Genomic DNA, 12,850 nt, shown 5'->3' with positions numbered 1-12,850 from the left:
ATGTTTGTTACGAGTCGTCATTCGGAATACTTCGACTGTGAGGGCGCCAAGAGCGTTTTCAAGGTACGTTTCCCTTGTACTACATGCGCCTTTGAAGCTGCATTTCTTACTCATTATGCTACCGTTTGTCTGGCCAATTCGGTCAAGTAATCTTTAGCATGTCTTTGCATAAGTGTGCTGCCTATTTGAAATTTATACAGCACGTTGAAAAGTTATGGGCCTGCAAATGAAAGTATGGCAGGCTGGGGTAATGCCGAAAACGTGCGATTACGCACGTGTTGAAAGCACGCTACGTGGATTTTACTGCTGTAGAATAGCAACGCGTATTTTTAATCACACAAATTACACTTTCAACCGACACAACGGCCTGTTACCTATAAGGAATGATTTACCTGGCATGTTCTTATTAGATCACACAATTATAACTTCCAGTGTGCACCGCGTCCTCAAGCTCTTAAAACGCGTGTCAGCTTTGATCAATTCTGGATAAAGTTTGAGATAAAATGGTAAAACATCAATGTCGGCATTCCCCGTAGATCATTTCTCCCATTTTCGGCTTTCCCCGCAGTCCGGGGCAACGCCGAAAAAGTCACTTCTTTGATATTTTTAGTTTGTGCGCTTAACGGTATGCGAATTCATCAAATGCGCCTGGTATGTTTGAAAGGCAAAAGACTGGCCTCTCGAATGACGCCAACAAGAATAGCTTATGTTGTCTACCTTGCGTGCTACGGGCGTCAGAAAAAAAGTCTTCGGCGTTCCCCCAACTTCCCCTATTGTTTGCGCAGTATTTGTAACAACAAAAACTGAGGCTCCTTCTTGCCCTTGGAATGTGCCATCGTTCGAGTGGTGCATCAAAAATTATTTTTGTTTTTATGGGATGAATACGTAGTTCTGTTCATCCTTCTATGAGATAGGGAAGAAAATTAGATGTCCCCGGCAGTAAAATGAAGATTTTTGGCACCTTGCAACACCCTGACAAAAGTCCATAGGACTTACATAATGTTTTAGAAGAAGAAAAAATCGTTGAACCCCACCGCCATTTTTTGGTCACGTGATGTCACCCACCTGAACCATTCTAGACCACGTAGCGCAAAACAAAGACCACTAGTAGACTCCCCGTGACGAGCTGCATCGAATCGACACCCATTTTATTCAAAGATATCAACTTTGAAATTTGACCTTATTTGACCTAAGCTTGACCTGACCTTCACCAGAGCAACATAACCTTGACTGGCCCCAAAGGTCACCTGACCCACATAATCGCATTTGTCATGTAAAGTGGACCACAAAACAAGTATCACTGAGAGAAAAGTTGACTCCGTACCAGCTTTGATTCTGGGTTGATGCGTCGACAGCTCCTTATTTATTCACCGTGACCACAGCAAAAACTTGTTGCAAGCTTCCATTATTCTTCCCAAGGCTATTGTGAGAATTTTGTCAGAGTCGCCCCTGCCTATTTCCATGCTCTCCTTATACTCCTGCCGGATGCTTATGAAATATTCTTTCAATGTGCTAATGCAACTCTGGCTGAACTCTTTCTACCTGGACAACTCTTCTTAACCCGCGCCCCAGTGGCGGTCTCAGCCAACTTCGCCCTAGTGGGGGGGGGGGGGGGGGGCATATGTTACCACCCACCTCTAACTAAAAACTTAAGAGGGCTAGAAAGACGCTGTAAAAAGCAGTCGATAGCTCTCAATGCGTACGTTTGAAAGTATTTCGGTCATTTTTCACCTTAGAGGAATATTGGGGTCACCAGAGGTCATCAAAGGTCAAAATTTGCCAATTGTCATTATATTTTTCAGAAAACATGCCGCTATCTCAGGAACTATGGTAGCTAGAAAAACGCATGGAAGAGCAAACGATAGTTTTTGAACTCTTCTTTTGAAAAGGTCATTATCAATATTGACCTCAGGTCAACGGTTTAGCCTCCAGAGGGCAAAAACTCCAAAAATAGCTGTTTTTACGAAAAGTGTTTTTCGACAATAACTTTCGACTACAAAAAGCCACGATATTTCTATTGCCAGAATCGTGTTCCCCTCGCCGAGACGCGTCGAATGAACTATAATTTGACCTTGAAAGGTCAACTTGAAAATTTGACCTCAGGTCAAGGTCATGACCTTACCGGAAAAGGTCATGTTGCATATCAGTCGATGCGTCTCAACAAGACAAACACAATGAGACCATCCCCAGCGTTCTATCTCTTTCCAATCGCGAGTTATTGGCAAAAAACTGTTTGTAGCCTCAAGTGACCTCGGATGACCTGTCTAGAGGCTATCAGCAAAAATGACACCTTGGTCATCACGAGTGGACTAAATCATTGTGATTCTGGAATATTTGGACTGTTCCGATGCGTACACACGGATCTAGAGGCATTTTCATTTTTCTCCATTGACTTGTAATGGAAAGGTCACGCCACTGACCTGACCTTAGGTCACGGATATAAAAAATCCGAGATAAACAAATTGTAGGCGCCCATAACAGCATGCAATCCACCAAGTTTCAAACCTTTCTGACAAACACTGCAGGCTGGATATGATTGCAAACTTTTTTAGGCTTGGTCAGTTAACTTGACCTGGTGACCTGACCTGACATGACCTGGGGTCAAAAATTTCACACATTGTCCAAAATTGATGAACCAAAAGCTACCCCAAGCGGCGCGGCGCTACGCGCCGCGGTTTTTTATTCACACGCAAAAAAAACGCGGCAGGGTGGTAACATATGCCCCCCCCCCACTGGGGCGAAGGTTAACCCTCGCCCGTAAACGGTGTTTTGCCACCTTCGCCCATGTAGGGGGGGGGGTTGGTGCGACCCCCCTGGCGTTTGAAAACAGAGCGTCGTAGAGCTTAGCGGAAAAGACCAACGGATTGCTCACAACGAGATCTCGCGATTGGTGGTATATTTTTTGTTCCTAGGTCAACATTTGACCTACTTATGACCGGTCAAAGGTCAAATTTTCGGAAAAATCTAACAGATTTCCGCGCCGATTGCGGAAAACGGTAAGAGATATCGACTTGAAACCTTCACTATCGTGATCCATCAATTCTCTATCGTTTGGTGTGTATTTCGATGTCATAACTCTAAAAATGATGCGTTGGGAGCATCGGAAGTCTGCAAGGTCATTTGTGCATTGGGTCACGTCAGGCGTGTGACGTCACTGACCTGAGCCTGACCCAAAATGAACTACAAGAAACAACCGACGATGCCTGAAATGGATAGCAAATTCGAATTCAGGGCATCAAAATACCCCGAAAAGGCATACAAGTGCAATAAGTCATTACAGGTCAACCGAGGTCACTGACCTTACCTTGACCTTTAGTGACCCTCAAAATGTAAACGGACATTGTGCCAATGTCAAATCAGCCAGTTGTGATTCTAAAACAATCCATCAGTGTGTCAGGTCAGTCGGCATTTATACCAATGTGAAGCAATCTCCAATTTAGCGTAACTCTGGCCGGAGGTTGTTCCCTTTATGACGTCATAACTCCGTGACCTGACATGACCTTGACAAAAAAAATACCAAAAGTTGCGCAAAGGATGCCCCAAAGGGTACTGAAAATTTGAGCAGGCTATCTGAAACGGTTCGGCGTGTAGCTAAGAAAAACCTCGGGGAGGGGGGGGGGGGTTGGACCCCCCCCCCCTACATGGGCGAGGGTTAAGTCCTTTGGGTATTCACCAGAAGAGTCTTTAAGGAATTCTGACAGCATATGATAGCCATTTTGTAAAGTGCGTTTGTCCGCCATATTTGTTTATTTGCAGTGGTGGGCGAGCGCGCGCGGTGAGCTGTTGCGGGGAAGGATCGGGGTTTATAGGACCGTATAAGTTTGCGTTTATATATTTTCTGTCTGGTCAAAGCGTGTTATTATTGTATTGTATCAAGTGTATTGCTTTATTATATTGTGACTTGTTTCCCTGTAGGCTGTATATCACATCACATGGCATTTGCATATTGTGACCCTCAGTGACTTGACCTCTGTGACCTGACCTGGTATCAGTGACCTAAGATAGCAAAATATGTGTTTGTCGAACAATTATTCATCGATGATTTTCAATAACATAATTTACTCGATTTCACAATTCACAACACATTTCTTGAAATGCCCGTAAACGGGGAAAATGCGACCTTTGACCTGAACTGTGATGTCATCAGTTGGACTGAGGTCAATGAACTTAGGTCAACAAGGCCCCGTTGGAGCTATCGAACGCCGTTTGAATTTTGAAAATCGACCGGCAAATTTCCGAGATCTTGGGGGGGGGGGGGGGCGAAACGCCCCCCCCCCCCTCCTCTACGGGAGGTAGGGTCTCCCGATAGCCCTACGGGGCGCAGGTTAAGATACTCAATCTCAAATGTGCTGCACGTGCATCTACTATTGTTGAATTTGGGTCACTGGGAAGACCACAGGTTCTCTGATTAGTGATTGCAAGGAATCCCATGTCACAATCTCCATTATTGGATGATATCACTGGAATTCTCGGCAAAAAAAATCTACATCTTTTAGCCCAAATACCTATGCTTTTAAAAAAATGTGAAAATGGACCAAATGTTCCATTTAATATCTGTGGGATTAGATCACAGTGAGAAACTGGGCCTCTGGAAAAATTGATGCACCAATAGTTACGAGCGAGCGAGCGCAGCGAGCGAAGTGAGTCTTTTCAATATAACGGAAAAATCTCAGTATGAGCGGCCCGGCCCGGCCCGGCCCGGCTCGGCCCGGCCCGGCCTGTAACGCTTTTGAGAGGCTTATATCTCAGCAACCGCTGGACCAATTGGCCTGCGGTCTTTTTTGCTGGGTAGCCCCATCCCTTCTACCCCGTAATTGACTACTTTTGATACATCTCAGTGACCGTCGTGGCACGTGCCACGTGAAAAGTCAAGGGTGTTCAGGCTGTTTTGCAAAAGTCGTGATTTTGAGAGGCCCATATCTCAGCAGCCGCTTGGGCGATTGTCTCGCGGTAATTTTTGTAGGGTAGCTCCATCCCTGCTACCAAAGGTCGGATACTCTTGATCTATGTGAGTGACCCCCACTGCACGTGCAAAATACAAAAAGAAGAGGTGCCAAATTTGCTCCCATTTCAATAACTTGGTAATTACTGGGGCGATTTCGCTGAAACTTGGCATACAGGTAGGCACCCACCAGGCAATGCCTTCCCATGTGTTGCGGTTAGGGTGCTACTGCACGTGCGCACGTGCAGGGGGCGCTTCCAGATCTCGAGAATGGCTGGGCCGATTGCGCTCAAATTTGGTACACGGTTGGGGACCGGTTAGTAGGGTGCCGTGCAAAAGTCATTTTGGACCCCGTTTGCACGTGCGCACGTGCAGAATGCCGCTTCCAGATCTCAGGAACGGCTGGGCCGATTGCATTCAAATTTGGCACGCCGCTAGCGACCGGTTAGAAAGGTGCTTTGCACAAGCCCGTTGGAAGTACCCTCTCGCCCTTCCGCACGTGCAGGGCTCACTATCTCGCTCGCTCGTTCTTCGCCCAAAAGGCGTTTTACTGGTTTTATTATTGTTGATGGAGATATTGTTGATGGAGGTATGACCATTTGAGTACCTATGAGCATCATCTTTCATTTTTGAACATCCTTCGCCCTCGCACTTGTAGCGGGGGGGGGAGGGGTCGGATGGACCCCTTTCGTTTTTTTTGCGAATAACTCGCGCAAAATTTGTTCGATCGCGACGAAACTTTCTGTACCCTCGATTTGATCAATTTTACACCTACTCTGAAAATTTCATGATCCTATTCCTGACCCAAATGGCCTTTGAACTGTGACCTATTTATCGAGACCATGTTTGGCTGGAATCGCGATTCGGCGTATGCCAGCTCATGTGATCCGTGCTATTCTAGTCTTTTTATTACCAAACCAACTCGCGTAAAAAAGCGGTGCGCCAGAAAGTTAATTCATGCCGTAAGCGTCAACTTCGTTTTTCTTCCTGCAAAGACATGCCCACCTAGCACAGTGACAATCGTTTGAAATAAAATCGGATTCAGTTAGAAAATAATAAGCATTGCTAAGAAGGGCACCTACTACATAAAAACACTCACAATCTATCATCATATTTCGGTGATTATGCTCCTACACCAAACATCAACGTTCGATACATCAGTAAATGCCTAAAAGTTTAACATGTTTGACGGTGTAAAGAAATCTATTTCATTTCTCTCTCTCTCTCTCTCTCTCTCTCTCTCTCTCTCTCTCTCTCTCTCTCTCTCTCTCTCTCTCTCTCTCTCTCTCTCTCTCTCTCACTCTCTCTCTCCTTCTCTCTCTCTCTCTCTCTCTCTCTCTCTCTCTCTCTCTCTCTCTCTCTCTCTCTCTCTCTCTCTCTCTCTCTCTCTCATTTTCAGCTTTTTGTAAAATCTTTGATGCTATTTTCTCTCTCTCATTTTCAGCTTTTTGTAAAATCTTTGATGCTAAAAGAGAGAGAAAAGCTGAAAATGAGAGAGAGAGAGAGAGAGAGAGAGAGAGAGAGAGAGAGAGAGAGAGAGAGAGAGAGAGAGAGAGAGAGAGAGAGAGAGAGAGTGAGAGAGAGAGAGAGAGAGAGAGAGAGAGAGAGGGAGGGAGAGAGAGAGAGAAATGAAATAGATTTCTATACACCGTCAAACATGTTAAACTTTTAGGCATTTACTGATGTATCGAACGTTGATGATTGGTGTAGGAGCATAATCACCGAAATATGATGATAGATTGTGAGTGTTTTTATGTAGTAGGTGCCCTTCTTAGCAATGCTTATTATTTTCTAACTGAATCCGATTTTATTTCAAACGATTGTCACTGTGCTAGTTTTCTTGTTATACGTTTTTGAAAAAGCGCTGAATAAGTCTTTCATAGACGAAACCGGTCCGCTTAATTATATGTAAGTGCTTTTTAATACATTCATAGTCTACTTGCTCTGTACTATATACTTGTCCAATATATCTACATATATCTACATGCCCACCTTTTTACCGGTACCAACGCACTTGCCAATGCAGATCATTTGTTCAGTGATTATGGTAACAATCTGACTGGTCTTCCCACAGGATCCTACATTAATGGACGTCTCCAAGCTCAACGTGGATCTGCAGTTTCTGGCATTCGTGGTCTTCCCGGTTGTTCCTGCTTCTGAACGGCCTACGCACTGCGCTCAACGGACTCTGCGGACCATTGTGGACCATCCGAAGAGTGAAGACGCTGTGATTCTGTTCGTGCATCTCTTCATGTCGATCCTTTTTCATGGTAGTATTTAAATGTAACATCTTGTTTTCTACTTATGTTTTTAACCCGGCACCGCCTGGGCTATTTCCGTACCCACATCAGCCTGGGGGGGGGGGGGGTCGGATCCGACCCCCCCCCCTTGTTATCTCGAGAACCAATGGTCGTATCGAGCCCCGCGAGGCGGCGTTCGAAAGGTCTCTACGAGACCTTCCCAAAGCACTCTTAAGATTTTAAGATTGAGGTCAACTTTCGGGTCAAGGTCAGGTCAAAGGTCAAATTCAGGGGTTTTGCATGATTAGGCTTACGGACAGCGGAATCGATAGCTGCTGCTCGAAACTCACCACAAATGACCTCAAAGACCTAGTGAAGGTACCATGTGCGTATAGGGGTCATACTAAGTACGGGTCAAGGTCAGGTCAGGTCACGAAAGGTCACGGTTTTCACTTTCTGCTACATGGGCGTGCGACACATGTTTTATGGCTTATTTTTGACGCCAAATCCGATGGTAATGGTTATATGTGACCCCAAGTCACTGTGCTGGTGATAAGTGTGCATTGAAAGCATAAAAAATCGTTTATACCATACATAACTAAACGAGAGCTAAGAAAAAAGTCAATTTTTCAACTTTTTATTTTTGACATAAAAATGCACTTTTCTAGACCAGCTTTGTCCCAGGAATCTAGTGGTGCCATTTGTTTTCACATGCGATGTTCAGAAGTGCCTCTAATTCGCGAAAATGCTGATGACGTCACCGTGCCCTATGCATGTTGGAGCTATTTTTTACAATTTGGGGGTCAAAAATCAAGATAGAAAGTTGAAATTTGGGACATCTAATGTTCTAATAGAGCTCTATAATATATTTTCCGGTTTTTTGGAAATTCTCAAAATTTTGGATTTTATTAGCTGTTTTCCAAAAAATATAGTTTTTTGAATTTTTAGGGGTGAAAAACGCATTTTATGGAAAATCCGAGATAGCCATTTTAAAGAACGCGTTGAGCTGCGTCTTTTCATGTCCTTAATTTGCAATTTGCTTAAAACCTCGATTTTTGGCGATTTTTTAAACATTTACCATTTTTTGACTGAAAACGCCATGTAGTTACATCACTAAAATCGATATATCTCAGAAATTTTTGAAATTTTTTTCTAAAAAATTGCACAGGAGACGTCAAATTGATGGGGGAGAAGGTATGCGAAGTTTCAAGTTGATAGCGCAAGCGGTTCATGAGTTATTCAAGAAAAACGGAGGGGGGGGGGTCGGATCCGACCCCCCCAGGCGGTCGCGGGTTAACAGAACTCAGACAATCATAACAATGAATATGACTAACTCATCGCGCAGGTACTACGTGGCTCCTGCACCCGTACGATTCTTATGTGTCATGCGCGTTTAGATAGATCAAAATACGATTGTAAATGTCACTTATGATTTTTACAAGTGCCATGCATCACAAGAATTGACTTGAATGTTTCATCAATGTTTGATACAGGGTGTTTCATAATGAGTGTTCATTTTAAATGTACCATTGGAGGATCTTAAATAAAACAATGATCGATAATTTTATATGAGCATTGTTGCAAAAAGATTGGTTTTTTATCTGTGCAAAAATTATCCTAAAGCATTCAGTCTCATGGCCGCCATCTGCCGCGATGTCAGCAGCACAGATGCGATGCACTGCACCGTTCACACAAGGAGAGGCAGTTTGGGCAGTCGCAGAATATGGTAGGCTGAGAAACATAACTGCGGTCCGCCGTAGGTATGGGTACCATTTTAAGGAAAAGCATAACGTACCATTACGGAATTACGGCACAGCCCTCCCAATACACTTCTGGAACTGCAAAACACCGTGGATGCATTTGCTCGTGGGCTGAAGCCAGAGGACGTCAGGTATAGGCGTTTCGGCATGTCTGCAGGAGGGCCGAAATCTGCCTCCGCAGAAACGGCGCCAGTGCCGAAAACTGAAAGCATGCAAGTGTCTGAAGCCATCACGACAGAAAAAGCCATTCTTTCGCCAATACAATGGTATATCGCTCTATGTGTTATGAATACAATTACTTAGATTTTGAGCCTATTTAAAATGAACATTCATTATCGAACACCCTGTATCCCTCGCCCATGTAGGGGGGCGTTGGTGCAACCCCCCCCCCCCTGAGGTTTTTCTTAGCTACACGCCGAACCGTTTCAGATAGCCCGCTCAAATTTTCAGTACCCTATGGGGCATCCTTTGCGCAACTTTTGGTATTTTTTTTTTGTCAAGGTCGTGTCAGGTCACGGAGTTATGACGTCATAAAGAGAACAACCTCCGGCCAGATTTACATTACATTGGAGATTGCTTCACATTGGTATAAATGCCGACTGACCTGACACACTGATGGATTGTTTTAGAATCATAACTGGCTGATTTGACATTGGCACAATGTCCGTTGACATTTTGAAGGTTACGTAAGGTCAAGGTAAGGTCAGTGACCTCGGTTGACCTGTAATGACTTGTTGCACTTGTATGCCTTTTCGGGGTATTTTGATGCCCTGAATTCGAATTTGCTATCCATTTCAGGCATCGTCGGTTGTATCTTGTAGTTCATTTTGGGTCAGGGTCAGGTCAGAGACGTCACACGCCTGACGTGACCCAATGCACAAATGACCTTGCAGACTTCCGATGCTCCCAACGCATCATTTTTAGAGTTATGACTTCGAAATACACACCAAACGATAGAGAATTGATCAAGGATCACGATAGTGAAGGTTTCAAGTCGATATTTCTTACCGTTTTCCGCAATCGGCGCGGAAATCTGAAAAAAGTTAGATTTTTCCGAAAATTTGACCTTTGACCGGTCATAAGTAGGTCAAATGTTGACCTAGGACCAAAAAATATACCACCAATCGCGAGATCTCGTTGAGAGCAATCCGTTGGTCTTTTCCGCTAAGCTTTACGACGCTCCGTTTTCAAACGCCAGGGGGGTCGCACCAACCCCCCCCCCCCTGCATGGGCGAAGGTGGCAAAACACCGTTTACGGGCGAGGGATATATTGTGTTTTGCATGCTCTTTATGTCTAATAAATTGCAGCCCATGTAAGATGCAATGACATATTTGGCCTTTGTTATTTTAATTACGAGCGAAGAAGTAGGCCGAAATGAAGTGAACAGCGTGTGGGTTTCGCTGTGAATCCGTGTCCTACATGATCACCAACCGTCACATGACCTTGCCGGCGATACATAATGCATGAGACAGACATTTCACACGTTGGCACAAGTCCTGAAGCACATACGAACGCTGGTATTATATGTTTCAAATTTCAATCGCCATTCTCGGCATGGTCAACAGACAGAAGTCACAGGTCAAAGGTCATTTGGCTAGAGTCGTGGAATGTACTATACGTTTAAGTGTACAATTGTAATAAACTCCATGGCATTAAAAGTTGCGTCGCGGCTCGCCACATTATGCTGATGAGTAAATAGTAAAATTCAATGATGGCTCGTTTCGACCGTCTGACCTAACTCTCTGCAAGTGCGGCATTAACACTCTCAAATGTCGCATGAATATGTTATATGTACAAGCGGGTAAGAATGCACCGGCCATCACGGGCTGCCAAGGACCACTTGACCATCTGGACCTGGCTAGTGGGTATCTGCAATTTCGGCCCGTTTGACAATTTAGTACCTAGCCCGAAAGATGAGCCAGGTTGCCTACAGCAGGCACAAGACAGGTAACATGTGCACTGTGCAGCTACCTCATCTCCAAAAAACACCTTTTTTACCTATATATGGGCTCATATCGCTCATCGACATCGTTGGCCGTCTTTTCTTAGGCATGTCAATGTTGTGCAGTGCTCTGCTTCCATAGGCGTAGGAACAGGGGGCCCGTGGGGGCCAGGCTCCCCGCCCCCTCAATTTTTCAGTAAATGCGCATTTTTCTTTAAATACAAAACTAGAGCAGGAAATGGTTCTAGGTGAAATGGGCACAAAACTGCAATAATTTCTTCATAGGGGTATCGAGGCTCCCACAGGCACAAAGTGAAATTGAAGTTTTGCTGCCCCCCCCCCATCCCCCAAACACACACGTCGTGAGGTTCCTACGCCCATGTCTGCTTCGCCGAGATGAGAGCCCCAGCCAAACCAAACGGCCGCCGTCCTCAGCAAGCATTCCCATCTCCAGCCATGAGTTAAGGCCTGGCTACACTATGCGTTTTCTGCGTGCGTTTTTGCGAGTTTGCGTGATTTGCAGAATAGCGTTCTAGAAAGAAACGACATTACGTTTTTGTTATATGTTTTTTGTTATCAAAAAAAATTCAGTCGGCCGGCTGACCTTGGCCGGGTCGGACGCGCGAGCGGTGCTCTGCGTGCGCGACCGTCTGGACGAGCGAGTCTGGTCAGCTGATAGCCAGTGTCCGTGTGCGGGCCAGTCATGCCCAAGAGGCGGAAAGTGTGCTCCCCAGCGCAGGGTGAGCAAAGTGATATAGACATCTGTGCTGAACTTAAAGAGTTTATCGCACAAGAAAATGTGAAGTGCGTGAAGGAGATACGGGACTCGAACGACCGACGGCTTATGGCTATAGAGGAGTCCTTGTCGTTCGCGATGGATTCCCTCAAGGCGGTGTCGGATCGACAGAATTCAGCGGACATGGACATCATCCAGCTGCAGAGGGAGACCAAGGAGCTGAGGCGGCGCCTCCAGCAGATGGAGCTGAGTGAGGACCGGCGGCAGCAGGAGGAGCGGCGGACGTCTCTCATCTTCTCTGGACCGGCGATACAGACGCTGACTCGCCGGGAGGACGCCGCAAACCTGATTCGGTCCCGGGTGCAGCAGCACCTGAGGCACTCACTGGACTCTTCTCAGGTGAAAGCCATGATCCGGCTGAAGAATGGTAAGGTTTTAGTTGACTTTACCACGGCTGCGCGCGGGTCTGATAGAGACGTCCTATTTAGGACTAAGACCAAGCTAAGGGGTTCTGGACTGTTCATCTCAGAGTCTCTCACTCCACGCCGTCAGGCACTGTTCTCTGATCTACTGCAACTGAAGAAGGAGGGGATCATTTTCTCCGTCTTCACGAGATCCGGAGACATTCTAGTGTGTCGGTCACGCGACTGTGCACCCATTCGCATCGTAGACCCCGAGGCGGTGCGTCAGTTGGCGGAGACGAGTGCCCCTCCCCGCCCCACCCAGGGTCGCGCTCCGGCCTCGGAGAGAGGTCGGCTGGACCCAGCCACGGAGAGAGAGGAGGAGAGGAGCGCCCTGGAGAGAGGACGCACTCCGTCGGACCTCGGCGGTGTGATGGAGCTGGAGACCCGGCGTTCGGGCGGAGCCGTTGATTCGACTGCTCCCGTCTCCTGTTCGGCGCCTGCCGGCGCCGACGTCGTGGCGGGCCGTGGCGGCTCGACTTCATCATCGCTGCTGGACTGTGCCCGGGTGACGCCCACCAGTCTGGTGCGGCTTTCGCCGCCCCTGGAGCCGGTACCGCCGGCTGACGCCGCCGCTGCGGCTGACCGGTCGGCGGACGGCGGCGATCGCGGGCTCGCCGGGGCTCGGGATGTTTCGGTGTCTCCTGGTGTCCGCCCCGCGGCCGCCCGCCCTGCCGGGACTGATGATCTGGAGACGCCCATGGACGTGACGTCAGGGGCTGCCCCGCCGCCGATGACAGCTCGGGCGTCCGGCGGGAGCGGTCAACA

Source organism: Amphibalanus amphitrite, unplaced genomic scaffold, assembly GCF_019059575.1.
Source record: "Amphibalanus amphitrite isolate SeventyFive unplaced genomic scaffold, NRLGWU_Aamphi_draft 000572F_arrow, whole genome shotgun sequence".
Lineage (NCBI taxonomy): Eukaryota > Metazoa > Arthropoda > Thecostraca > Balanomorpha > Balanidae > Amphibalanus > Amphibalanus amphitrite.
The sequence above is the reverse complement of the archived record's forward strand: the minus strand, read 5'-3'. Positions refer to the sequence as shown.